The following is a 12,122-nucleotide window of genomic DNA, read 5'->3' on the forward strand; positions in this document are numbered from 1 at the left end:
GGTTTTTTACAAACCAGATTTCTACCACAAAATTTGGCCAAAACCCCTATCAAGAGCCTTACCCATATCTTAAACCCTACATTTTATCACTTTGGGTTTACTCTTTAAGCACTAGGTATGCTACATTGCTTCTCGGTTATGATAACTCTAGCAAGTGGGAAAAATTTTCTTAGAAGGGATGTCAATGTAAAGGGTAAAAGGGATGGGTTATCTTAGTGAAGGTGGAAATGGATTACTCCAAGGGGTTGAGTGAGTGTATATATTTTTTCAAAGGACTAACCTCCAACTGCACTTGGGTTCCACCTGCATCACCAAGATTTGGGATCTATCACCATCATTAGAGGACACCTCACCCTTATATACAAGTCAATGTCTATATCATGGTATCATATAGATCTTACACAAAAGCTTACAAGCATGGACCCCCTTTATCACATGCTTATATGTATATAAAGAATTAAAGTCAAAGAAGCTTTTGGAAGTATTTTTTAATAATTTTAATAAATCCTAGGAAAAATAAAATTTCAAGAAAATTCCCGCGTTCGCCGACCGGTTTTGATCTTGATCTACAAAGTTGTAGAAGAAACTTTTTTCATATTCTTCACCGATTTGAAGTTACCAAGGTGCAGACTGCTGGTTGCATGCAATTTTTTCCTCTCTTTCACCCTATCACATCAACTTTCCATTTTATCCTTCTTGTAAATATATTATAATAATGTGATTTGGGCACCCACCTCTTGTAATCTAGCTCCCTTTCTCTAACTTATCTACCACCAACCTTGTCTTCTTGCATGATGACCAAGGTGGGGACTTGTCCCATCCACTATCCTCCATATTATCAAAGATGTCACGCATCATCTAGAATTATGTTAATCAAGAATATTAGTTTAATCTAATCCCTCATGAGAGCTATATAAGATGCCCATGGAGAGGTAAAGAAACACAATGACAAGCACATGAGAACACTCTAGATCACCAAGCTTAAAGGGGAGCCACTAAGAGCATATTATGCAATACCCTCATGCTAGTCCATCTCTTTGTGGTAAGCTATGAGTGAGTCTCTTTTTTTTAATGTAGCATTCCATGAATATATAATGAAGAGCTTTCTCTACCTCTTCTCCTCTTGTCTCCCTCTCTCTCATATTCTAATATGATATCCAAATCATATGATGTCCAAATTATATGTACTCTCTTCTAGTTCTCCCTCTACATTAATATTTAAATTTATTAAATAAGACTTGCCATATGCTCTATTGGTAGGGAATCCTTATTTGCTCATGTTATATATACGTTCATGGGAGAAATTAGGAGCCATCACCTCTCTTAACCTTCCATCATCTTCATTTCCCTTAAGATGGGCTACAAATTCTCCCTTGTGAAGTTGTGTTTTGGTTTTTTTCACTTACTAAGGAAAGGGATGTCCTAGCTCATCCCCCCTTTGGCTAGGTGGTGCCCTTCTTTAGCTCTCTTAGTGAGGATTGGAGGCTGGGTGGGTAAGAGGCAACTCACTCATCTTTTTAGCTCTTAGTATGTGTGGTAGAGATTGATGAAATATTGGTTCTCTTGTATGCATTAAAGTCATTGGAAAACCGAATGTTAGGAGGCTTAGGCATGTGATGCCCACAAAAGGCAAGGACAAGGCCTAACACCCATGCCCAAAGCCAACATATTTGAAATCATGGAACTAACCTAGTTGAATATTCATGTGGTAACTTGGTCCAAGAAAACATATAAGGAAGCCACATGGAAACCCATAAGAACTTTGCGGGTAGAGAAAGAGAAATTTTTCCAATAAGTGGCAAGTCGATTAGCACGATAGTTGGCTTTGCTGAAATATTCACAAATCAATGAGTGTATACAAAAAGAAGCAATAGGTTCAAAATAAGTGAAAACTGGGATACATGCAAGGATCAAGGAGAACCCAAAAGTGAAGGCTTGAAGATACACTGACCATATCCAACTGGTAGAATTCAAAGCCTAGAGTAAAACATGATTGTCAAGATAGAAAAAATTCAAAAAGTAACATGGTGTCGGGCGCTCCATAAAAATCAAGAATTAAAATCAATATTGAGAAGGCTCAAATATTTTTTTTTTAAATGATTATCGAGTACTGATAGTCTCATTCCCATGCAAATTATAAATTAATGTGCATTTAAGGGTGCATGAGAATGGAGTGAGTTAGGATATCTAGACAAGTCACAAGACTCTATAGGCAATCATGAAGAGACCATGGGCAGTGGGCATCCTTAAAACATAGGCCCATCCAAAATCTTAAATCAAAGGTCATATATATATAGCGAGAAGAAATTTATTGTAACTATTCCATCAACTAATGCAAAGTAGGTGTATCTCTTTTCTTCTTTACAATCTCATTTTCTTCTTTGTGTGGCCATCTCTTTGCATGCAAGATCTCAAAGAGACAAGGAGATCTTATGAGAGCTTGTGAGCTTGCTCTTAGATATTGTACCAAAACTTCATTACTTCACCTCATCTTCTTGGGATCTTCCCAATTTGATGTCAAAAATTGCATAGTGGAGGGACTTGCTTGAGCTGTTGCGCCAAACACATGATGTATACACAAGAGGAAGCTCACTCAAGAACACAAGAAGAGAGATGGAGGCCAAAACGTTCTCTTGCTGATTTTTTTTTCTTCTTCTACACACTATACAATCTACACAAAGTATAGATAAGATACAACATAAACAAAAGTGGCCTACTAAGTCAAACAGTGCATAACAGACTACACTAATCGATTGGCGCTATATCTTTCTAGTTGTAGCTAGATGTAACAATCTAAATATAATAAGTGCTAAGTTAGTAGCCGTGTGAGCATCATAATGACCACCAATGTGCTAAGTGTAGACGTGTAGACCCATTTAGCTGGGTGGTCCATCATCAAATTCTGCACGTGTTGAGCTTGCCATCTTAACACTCCTCCTTAAGCTCAACTCTATCTCTGCAACTCTAAGTGAGCTTCAAGACTTTCAAAGCTTCTCTGCACCCAATGCCTTTATGAAAATGTCAACTATCTGATCTTGTGTGCTGATATATACCAAGTCAATCTCTCCTACAAGTACCTTCTCTCTCACAAAGTGGTAGTGCACCTCGATGTGTTTTTTCCTAGCATGGAACACTGGATTCCTAGCTAGCGGTATGCTGCTCATGTTGTCATAATGAATGACAACTAGACCATCTCCCTGTATATCCAAATCACCTAATAAATTTCGCAGCCATACCACCTCACATGTTGCCATAGTAGCACCTCTATACTCAACCTTTGTACTCAATACATCAACTCTAGGTTGCTTTTTACTACTCCATGTAATTGCTGCACTACCAAGGGAAAACATGAATCCACTAGTAGATCTTCTGTCTGACATGCTACTAGCCAAATCTGCATCTGTGTATCCAAAGACCTGTACATTCTTACTTTCCTCATAAAATAGTCCATAATGTAAATGGTGCATAGATCGGATGTCATATGCACGCGTAGTGAGCGTCAAAAGGTCCCCAAAAACAAAAGAACTCTACCTTTTGCACACAAATCAATGTAGAAAGCTTACACGGCATGAACAAGAGACCAATTGGGTGCAATCTCCCCCCATGCCTTGTGTGAGCGCTTCACAAAGCATGTATTTCATATATTAATCATCTTCAAGCTCAAATAATAGCCCAAATTACAAAATAGCATGCTTTAGCTTTTGAGTTTGCTTTTGTACCAAATAGAATTAAAGCTAATGGGCGCCCAAGAAGTCAGGTGTACCCAAATACAATGTCCAAATACAAGTATCCAAATCGTGTGCCCATGCGCATACAAAAATAATAAATAAATATCAAGCGCCTTGATAAATAAGCGTGACAAAATATAGGCGCTATGCCTAAGACACACGCCCATCAAAATATTGACGATAAATTTGAATACACGCTATCCTCCAATGCTTTCCACTGCCACCGCTGCTATCTCTACATATCAACTGAAGCATTCACAATTGTTAGTAAAATAATACAATTAAACTGACAAAAGTGAATACCTAGCAGTCTTCAGCTACATAAATAAATTGGTTAGAAATCAATCCTAACATTAATTTATCACGAGTATGCACTCTAAACTCATAAATATTTATTAATTTAAATATGTATTTTGCGGAATCACCCATGTACACATAAAATTAACAGAACCCCCGAAAAGGATAGGCACCCCCATCGACTTCTCGCACAAATAATCCACTTTGTGTATGAGCCCCGGTAATAAAATCTTACGAAATCTATCGTAAAACCTCACAGAATCCACCGTGGCACGGAATCCATCGTGGAATATGCCTCCTGGCATCATACCCCCGGGGTGGGATAGCAATTGTCCTCAATTGCTATTAGCTCAATGTGGAGCTAATAGAGTGGGGAAAGCATTTAAGTCTCTAGCGTGCATCCATTGGGCCTCTTCAACAGGATGGTTTTTAAACTTGACCAAATATCTAGAATATCTACGGCTAGTTCTAGTGGTCATGAAGTCAGTATCTAAAATAGTTTCAGGCTCAAGGATTTCAGTCTGATCATCTAGCAAAGGTGGGTTTTCATAGATAGGGTGTACAGATAATTGGCCTCTAAAGGGTCGTAATAAACTAATATGAAAGATGTTGTGAATTTTCTAATGTTGTGGTAATTGTAGTTTAAATGCATTGTCATTGATTTTGTGTATGATCTTGAATGGTCCATAGAATCTAGGTGCTAATTTCACAACTGGGTGTTTATCTACACTTTGTAATCTACATTTTTTTATTTGTAACCAAATATAATCATCAACTTTAAAATTCATAGCTTGTCTTTTCTTATTTGCTTGTTTTGTATATGATTGTTGGGCTTTGGCAATCACATCTTTAACTTCATCAAAAATAGTAGCATGCATGTTAGCAATATCATCACCAGTATGAATTTTGTTTGATAATGATGCAACAGATGTAGGCGATCTATATCCATAAATAACTTCAAATGGTGCTTTCTTTGTAGCTGTGTGTGGTGTATTGTTATATGCAAACTGGAGTAAATGTAAATCTATATCCCATGTGTGTGGTTTTGAAATAGTGTAAGCACGCAAAGATCTAAAATAGTACTGTTAGTAGCTTCTGTTTGACCATTTGTTTCAGGATGAAATGCAGATGAAAAATCAATCTTTGTTCCTAAGTTAGCAAACAAAGTAATCCAAAAATTATTACAAAATCTAGAATCATGATCAGAAATAATAACTTTTGGTAAACCATGATTAGTGAAAATAGTTTTCAAAAATAAGTGAGCAACTTGAGATGCAATTAGAGTTTTCTTGCATGGAATAAAATATGCTTATTTTCTAAACCTATCTACAATAGTCCCAATCATATCATGGTTAGCTTTAGTGTTAGGTAAACCAGTGAATCCATTGAAATTTGTTCCCATGGTCGTGATGGAATAGATAATGGCATTAGTAAACCATATTGTTTACCATGGTGTCTTTTAACTCGTTGAAAAACTAAACATTCAGATACAAAGTTAGATACATCAGTGTCCATATGTGGCCAATAAAAATTTTCAGTCAATGTACGCAAAGTAGATATAATACCTCTATGATCTTGATATGGAGGACAATGAATCTCATGCAAAACAAATGATCTAAATGGAACTATCACATATAATCTCTTTTCATAAAACATGAATCTATTATTGTAAGATAGTGAATCAATAGGAATCCAATTATTTGCAACTAATTTATTCCAATCAGTTTGAAAAGTAAGATCCTGATGATAAGTATCTTTCATAGGGATAAGGGAATCAAATGATATCACAGAAATATTATGAATTTTCAGTCTTCTACTTAAAACGTCGGTTACATCATTCTCTTTTCCTGGTTGATATTGTATAAGGGAATGAAAACTTTGAATGAAAGCTACCCATTTAATATGTTGGTCAGACATTTGGGGTTGACTAAGGAGATGTCTAATGCTTTGTTGGTCAGTTTTGATCATAAATTCAAAACCCATTAAATAATGTTTCCATTTATGTAAGGCTTGTACTACAGCTAGCAATTCTTTATCGTAGGTAGAGTATTTAAGTTTGAATGGTTTCAGTTTACAGCTAGAATAGGCTATGGGATTATTATCTTGCATAAGTACTGCTCCTATTCCAAATCCACTAGCATCAATAACTACTAAAAAGAATGGTATATTAAAATCAAGTAGTTGTAATATAGGAGCATGGGTTAATGCATATTTCAATAAATCAAAAGATTTTTGTTGATTATCAGTTCAGTTATAAACAATACCCTTCTTTAAAAGTTTAATCAAAGGTAATGCAAGTAATGAGAAATTTCACACAAACTTTTCGTAAAAGCTAGCAAGACCTAGAAAAGAGCGTAACTCATGCACATTTTTGGGTATGGGCCAATTTAAAATTGCTTCTATCTTTTTAGGGTCAACCTTAATACCTTCGGATGAAACAATATGTCCTAGATATTCAATTTTTGTTTGAAAAAATTCACTATTTTCTAGATTAGCATACAATTGATTGTCTTTTAACAACTTGAAAACTAAAGACAAATGTTCATAATGCTCATTCTCATTTTTACTCAATACTAATATATCATCAAAGAATACTATAACACAATGTTGATATTTCATAAATATACGATTCATCATGCGACTAAATGTAGCTGGTGCATTAGTTAGACCGAAAGGCATCACTAGAAATTCATAGTGTCCAAATTGTGTTTTGAATATATCAGATTTATACAATCTTACTTGATGATAACTAGATTTAAGATCTATCTTACTGAATATGGTAGATCCTTGTAGTTTATCCATAAGATCATCTACCCTAGGAATTGGATATCTATTCTTAATAGTAATTTTATTTAGGGCACGCTAATCAATGCACATGCGATAAGTATTATTCTTCTTCTTTACTAATAAGATAGGTGCGCCAAATGGAGAACTACTAGGTCTAATTAATCCTTGGTTAAGCAATTCTTCTATTTGATTGTGAATTTCTTTTTATTCAATTTGGTTATGCCTATATGGTGCTTTACATGGTGGTTGTGTACCAGGAATTAAATCTATTTTGTGATCTTCAGGTCGTGAGGGTGGTAGTCTAGGTGGTAAATCATCAGCAAAACAATCTTGAAATTGAGCAAGAAATTGTGTATGCCTAGGATGCGTCTGTTTTTCTTTAACTTGAAGTTCATTCACCCATATTAAATAAGATTTTCTACTTTTACGTAATGCACGTTTAGCTTGAGTATGAGTAACTGGTGGAAAATTATTAGAAGCGTGCATACCATGCAATGTGATTTGTTTTCCTTGAAAATAAATTTTAATTGAATGCATATAATAATCTATGTTAGGATTATACTGATGACGTCAAGGCATTCCTAAGATAATGTCACTAGACTGCAAAGGTACAACTAGGAAATTTCTTCGTTCAGTATATTCACCAATTTTAATTTCTAAATTATGCACTTCTTGTGTTTCATTATATCTTGTTCCTAGGAATGCAGCTTTAATGCGATAATGTGTAAAAACAGTTTGTAAATTCAATTCTTTCACTAACTTTGCAGAAATAAAGTCATGTGTGCTCCCATCATCATGTAAAATAATATTTTCTTTACCATGCACAAAACATTTCATTGTTAACAAAGAATGTGGAGTTGGCATACCTATCAAAGTATCTGAAGTAGTACCAATGTCGACATCATCTTTCGTAAAATCAGGCATTTCCTCACGTTCTTATTCTTCCATTGCTCCAAGATAATTGATATGGACAGGTGGCTTTTTCGATTGACAATTGGCTGCTAGATGTTTATGTTGATGGCATTTGTAACAAACTATGGGTTTGGCTTTAGATACATTGTTAGTAATGGCAGGATTTTTAGGAATGTTGAGATTTGGCTGTGAGGATGGCTTAGGGTTTGGATTGGTATTTGATGGCAAAGCAAGTGGTCGTGTCCAAGACTTACGGAATGAAGATGGAAGAAAACGACTTTGATTGAATCTTCAAAAATTTGAATTGAATTGTTTGGAACCATAGTTACCATTAGTTTGAAATTGTTGTGGTCGCTTGTCTCTTCCGCGAATCTTGCCTTTAGTGCCATGAGCCAAGGAATTTGCATCTTCAAGAGTTGTTGGCTTGAACATATTGACTTCAGCATAGTAATTTCCAAGTAGGCCAGACATAAACTTGCGTTTGTGAGTTGCTTCAGGTACATCTTCAAGCATGCATAGTTGCAGTAGGGCATTCCAAAAACGTTCAGTGTATTGGGAAAGAGGTTCGCGATCTCTTTGCTATAGAAGATTCCATTGCTTAATGGCTTTTTCATGGAACTGAGGAGGAAGGAAATTCTACAAAAACTTCTTTTGGAAACTCTCCCATGTAGTGGGACAATCAATGCTCTTGTGGACCACAGTCCACCATAAAGATGCTCGATCAACTAAATGGTTAGTGACACATTTAATTTTGTCTTTCTCAGCATATGTCTCTTCATGGAAGTAATAATCAAATTGACTAATAAATGCAAGTACAGTCTTTCCATCTCGTGATCCATTGAAAGTACGAAATTTGAAGTTTCTTTTACTTATCTTTGTTTCTTTGCAGATGGATTGGGCTTCAAGTGTCGCATTGATGGTACATCATATAAGATCTTCGAGTTGCGGTCCATCTTTGTCGGTGGTAGATCGTTGCAAATTGGCCAATTGAACTTGCAAAGCTTTTCGGGCTCTTCATTCTTCATCGAGCTACATCATAATCAAATCCAACTTTTGTTCCATCGTTGGTTCGAGTAAATCACCTTCAGCCATAAAATCGTCCATATGTTGTTTCGTCATCCTGTAAAATCCAAAAGACCTCACACTCTCAAAATCTGATTAGCGGGACGAGCGTAGTTCAAAGGCGAGTATACAAGGCTTGTAAATTTTTTTTTGGCTTTTATGGTCTTTCTCCTTTGCATATGCGATATTTGTTGTCACAACCTTCTTCGTAGAAATTATGTATGGACTGCGTATGACCTTCTGCATTTGCTGAAACTGGTTTAGCAAGTCTGCAGGTGTGAACAGAGTCTACCAGAGAGCAATACCATGATTCTGTGCTTCTGCATATGAACAACCTTTATGGGAGTGGTTGAAGTAAGTCTTTTATGACTTCTGTGACCTTGATGACTTGCAAGATTAAAGAGGCTTGATAGACTTAGCGAACTTAAGAGCTTAAGGCTCTTTATGATCTGTTGTGGATTTTTAGGACATGAATATGTACTCGGCTGATTTGACGCCGCCTAGAAAGTCCTCTTGCCACCGTTCGTGCATTTCGTTAAGTAAGCTTTCTTAACGCTTACTATTAAGCTTTTTAAACTTTTGAAATAAAGCTTTTAAGCTTTTAAGCTATGGAGGTTACTGTTTGAAGAGGACTTGTTGTAGGAGTTATCCACGTGGTCCTCTGCCTCCTCAAGCCAGTCCTTCGCAATCAGAGAGTGCAGAAGGGGGTTCTTGACCGCCAGGAACGTACCGGTATCGACCGTTTGTGACGAAACTGACTGTAGAGCTCGATCGTTCCAGGAGCTCCACCTTCATGCAAGATGGTAAGCGATTGGAAGCTCTTGATCTCAGCTTCTCTCTGATATCACTGGTGCACAGATTGGATGCCGTATGCGCGTGTAGTGAGCGTCAGAAGGTCCCCAAGAACAAAAGAACTCTACTTTTTGCACACAAATCAATGTAGAAAGCTTGCACGACATGAACAAGAGACCAATTGGGTGCAATCTCTCCCATGCCTTGTGTGAGAGCTCCACAAAGCATGTATTTCATATATTAATCATCTTCAAGCTCAAATAATAGCCCAAATTACAAAATAGCACTCTTTAGCTTTTGAGTTTGCTTTTGTGCCAAATAGAATTAAAGCTAATGGGCGCCCAAGAAGTCAGGCGTACCCAAATACAATGTCCAAATACAAATATCTAAATCGTGCGCCCATGCGCATACAAAAATAATAAATAAATATCAAACCCCTTGATAAATAAGCGCGACAAAATATAGGCACCATGCTTAAGACATGTGCCCATCAAAATATTGATGATAAATTTGAATACACGCTATCCTCCAATGCTTTCCATTGCCACTGCTGCTATCTCTACACATCAATTGAAGCATTCACAATTGTTAGTAAAATAATACAATTAAACCGACAAAAGTGAATACCTAGCAGTCTTCAACTACATAAATAAATTGGTTAGAAATCAATCCTAACCTTAATTTATCACGACTGCACACTCTAAACTCATAAATGTTTATTAATTTAAATATGTATTTTGCAGAATCACCCGCTATGGAATCACCCATGTACACATAAAATTAACAAAACGCCCGAAAAGGATAGGTGTCCCCATCGACTTCTCGCACAAATAATCCACTTTGTATATGAGCCCCGGTAATAAAATCTTACGGAATCCACCGTAAAGCCTCACGGAATCCACCGTGGCATAGAATCCACCGTGGAATATGCCTCCTGGCATCAGTAAACAACCTCAATATACATCTAATTGCATCCAAATGAGGCTTTGTAGGCATCTGCATAAACTGACTAACAAGGCCAACATCATACCTCAAGTCATGGCCTTGTGATAGTCATGTAAATCAAACTCCCTACTATCCTCCTATACATAGTAGGGTCTTCTATCTCATCCCCAACGTCAGCACTCAACTTCACATTTTGCTCCAATGGTATTGAAAGAGGCTTACATGTTGTCATACCATACTTGGATAACATATCCAAGCCATACTGCCTTTGGGATAGCCATATACCATCATCACATATGATCACCTCAATACCAAGAAAGTATCTCAACTCACCCAAATCCTTCATCTCAAACTTATTCTTCAAGAAGACCTTAATTTTAGCAATCCCATTGTCACTATCACCTGTAATAATCAATTCATCCACATAAATGACTATGATGACCAAATCTATATCTCCCTTTCTCACATAAAGTGAGTGATCAATATTAGAAATACAAAATGCAATACTAAAAAGATGCTCTCCAATTTGGTTACATCAAGTATGTTTATGCTTACTTCTCTATCATGCGAGAAGGGTTGTCTCGCCTACTTACCAAACAAGCATGCTTCACAGACTTTATGGAATTCTGCAACTCTAAAAGAAGGCAACCCTGTAACCAATCCTTTGGATTGTATTAATTTTAGTCTTTGCACATTTGCATATCCAATACGTTTGTGCCATATTTCAATGCCTGCAACCACTCCTTTTCCTTTAGCATACATAGCACCATCCATTACAGGAATTCCAGCATCTAAAGTGAACATGCGGCCAACTCTACTTCCTTTTGCCACCAACTTGCACTTATCATTAAAGTCTTCTACAAAGCAACCTTTTGCATTGAATCGAACGTACAACCCTTGCTCTACTATTTGGCCAACAAAAACTAGATTCTTTGTGATTGATGGCACATGTACTACATCTATCAGACTCTTTGTCTGGCCATCATGTAAGAACAAGGGAACCTTTCCACCATGTGAAATTGGGTGGCATGAATCATCACCTGTCTGCACATAAACTAGATTTTGTAAGTTTTGAATCTCTCTAAACTATTCAACATGACTCGTCATATGATTAGATGCACCTAAATGGACATTGTATACATCATCATGTATCCCCTTTCCTATACCTTCATTCATCATATGCTGCATAACAAACAGATGCTCATTTTTGTCTTCATTCTGTTGTGAATACGATGCATAGTTTTCTTATTGCAATTTACCATTACGAATATCATCCTTCTTAGCATAACAATGGGCTACAATATGACCTATTTTGCCACAATAATGGCAAACAATAGCAGAATTTCCAAAACCTCTATTCTGCCATCCACCTCTTCCTCTAGAGCTCCCCTTGTCTCTAAAATTTCCTCGGGCTCCTGAAACCTGCATTTTACCAAATTGCTTATTGAACTTGTTTTGTTGGTTATTGCTAGCACGTTGTCGGAGGGGTTTTTGTCGAAAGGTCAAATCCACCGGGGATCAGAAGTAGAAGGAAATAGAGATAGGAGATGGAAGAGAAGATAGAGAATACCCAAGTGGTAAACACGACAAAAACAAATC

Source organism: Lygodium microphyllum, chromosome 10 (assembly GCF_053477565.2).
Source record: "Lygodium microphyllum isolate KBCC chromosome 10, Lygodium_microphyllum_v1.1.10, whole genome shotgun sequence".
Classification (NCBI taxonomy): Eukaryota; Viridiplantae; Streptophyta; class Polypodiopsida; order Schizaeales; family Lygodiaceae; genus Lygodium; species Lygodium microphyllum.